This window comes from Micropterus dolomieu, linkage group LG03, assembly GCF_021292245.1.
Source record: "Micropterus dolomieu isolate WLL.071019.BEF.003 ecotype Adirondacks linkage group LG03, ASM2129224v1, whole genome shotgun sequence".
NCBI classification, from domain to species: Eukaryota; Metazoa; Chordata; class Actinopteri; order Centrarchiformes; family Centrarchidae; genus Micropterus; species Micropterus dolomieu.
In genome coordinates, this window is record NC_060152.1 from 15,483,508 (window position 1) to 15,486,250 (window position 2,743).

General features: G+C 41.6%; 1 protein-coding gene across 2 annotated transcripts in view; it reads left to right on the forward strand.

Annotated features, from left to right (window-relative positions):
- Nucleotides 1-2,743, forward strand: part of si:dkey-246i14.3 (ephrin A4) — a 30,928-nt gene that overhangs the window by 19,774 nt on the left and 8,411 nt on the right. The window lies entirely within an intron of this gene.

Consider the following 2,743-nt stretch of genomic DNA (forward strand, 5'->3'; position numbering starts at 1 on the left):
GGGGGGGAGGAAGGAAGAGGACTATTTGAAGGAATCAATAAATTGCATATCGCATATCAATAAAAGCGAAAACTGTCCTTCACAATTTCCTAAAGCCAATGATGACACCTTCAAATTGCTCATTTTGTCCAACTGAGGTCAAATACACAAAGTTTTGCATTTTACTGTCACATAGGATAATAAAAAGCATCATATCCATACAATCAAGAGGCTGGAACTAGTTGAGTATTTAAGTATCACATTAAATATTTAAATTTTATTTATTTATATGAAAACTGCTAAAAGTGTGTAACATCCTACCCTTAGGGAATCCTAACCCTAGGAGTTAAACTGTAAAGACTAAGATAATCTGCTCCATCAGGACCTATTATTAATAATAATCATTATTAATTGATTATCCAAGTAGTTGCAAATTATATTTATGTCAGTTTGGCAATTTGACTTTAAGCTAATTGTCTAAGTTCTATTGTCGACTTTAAAAAAGTATTAATGTTCATTGGAGATTGAACATGGCTAAAAGAGTATGTGTTTTTAATATGCAAAGTGCATTATCCTTTATCTTTTTGTGAGAAATGTATATTTTAGTGAAGCAATGAATATTAGCTTCAGGCTCCATACACTGGAAGCCATGTTAAACAGCCCACAAAGAGAAAATATGTAAATATTTCAGTTCATCCGACATGTGCATAGACATCTGTGTTGGAGGATCTGTGCGGTGGCCAGGCAGCCCTACATTTGTAAGGGATGAAAAGGTTGAGAAGAGCTTTAGCCAATGTGTTTTTTATGATGCTTTGAGTGTTGGTGAACTGCCGCATGAAGCATTAATATTTTACAAAAATTCACACTGAATGACATTAATTTGATGTTATCTTAGACTTGTAGGCTGTTACACAATTTTAGTTTCACTATTACACTCTCCTGTGCTTCTCTCCCCTCACTCATTTATTTCAAACCACTGGAGGGAGAAAAGGAGGGGAGAGAGACAGAAGATGGCTTAGTGGCTGTAAAATCAGTTGAGTCTTTTTTTCCCTCACTTTTTACAACTTGGTGTCAGTCCAACCAAGAGGGGGAGGACATGAAACAAGGCAGAGAATGAAAGAGTCAAGTGAATGCATGGTATGGAAGGGTGACAACAAAGAGACAGAGGGACCGCAAAGTGTAGGAAGAAGAAATGGAGATCAATACGGGACGACAGTGGAGGGGGGGGGGGGTGCAGACAGAGAAGCAGACAGAGGTAGAGAAGCGTGGAGGAGTGACAGAGAGAGAGAAAGAGAAAAGATGGACACAGTCTGACAGTACACAGAGGGGGTGGGGGGGGGGACGTGAGTGGCCGGATGAGAGGAATCCACTCTGGAGAAAGAAAAGGGAGTGCAACAAAAGCGACGGAGAAAAGGGATGGATGAGACGAAGGGAAAGAAAGAATCTTTACATAAATTACTTTTGCAGTCCAAGGGACAATGGAGCATTGTGAGGGCATGAGAGAGTGGTTCCACACACGCTAACACACACATGTATATATGTGCACACACACTGGGCACTATTGTGGTTCAGGCCAGTTCAGAGAAAAGCAAAGCAACAATGTTGGCCCCCCCCTCACACCCACCCCCCTGGTTGGGCCACGTCGGGCTCAGAGCGATTGTGTGTGTTTTGTCCACATCAAAGATAAGGCGTAAAGTTGGTCCAAATGTCTGGCTCTGGGGTTTGTGCGCTGAATGGGTCCGCAGCACTGGAGGCAGTATAATGGCATTAGCCCGGGAGAGCAGTACAATAGTATTAGAAACACTAATGGCATTAGTTGGCTCAGTCTGAGCTGGGTTCAGCTCCCCTCCACAGCTCCCACAGACTATGACACTGACCATCCCACTGTCTGTGGGTCTCCCGGCCATCTGACCAACACCCACTGGTTCTCCACGCCTTGATCCCCACAAACAGGAAACACCTTGACATCCTCTGATAGTCAGCGGCCCCTAAAATGGAAACATTTGAGGGGATAGTAAGGTTGGCACAAAGAGCCCAATGCACTGCCACCTAGCAAAACAGAAGCAAATCAATCAATTTCTAAATCTGACATGATGTTGTCAAAGTGACAAAAGTGTTTTTTTGTGTGTTCTGTCTGTTTAACTCTCAGCCACCAATAGATAGTGTCTTATGACATAGCCCCATGGTTATTCTGTATCTTATCAGCTGAAATTATAGATAGAAAGTGAGACAGACTGTTAGCAATCATATACTCGGCTTGTGTGGTGGGTCCCTGTTGAGGTAGCAGCTGTTTGTGAATAATTCAAATAAAAAGCCATTTAACTGCACTTTCCAGGCAGGTTTGTTTTGTAAAAGCAATGCTAAACTGACAAACAATACAGTTTGCCCGATTTCCCATGTGAGCCATGATCAGTATTAATATCTGAGCAGTTGCGTTCTTTTATGGTCACATTCTCAATAGTAGATTTTATTGTTGCTATTTAGTTGCGCAGATAAGTGTGAAGGAATCATGGATTGCGTATGGTATTATCATGGTAGAAACAGGAAAACAACAGTGCTGGGTTTTTTTTTTAAGGTTTTCTTGCCATAAGAATTCTTAAAAAGTACCAAGAGAGTTCTCAAAGATTCGACTTGATGGAAAGATTTCATTCAGCATGAGCATATAGCTGAATGAATGTCATTTTGAATACGAACAATTTTTCAGGGTTTAATAGATAGATAATAAATCTCGCCCCCCCGCCCACTCCCCCCCCCCCCCCCCCCC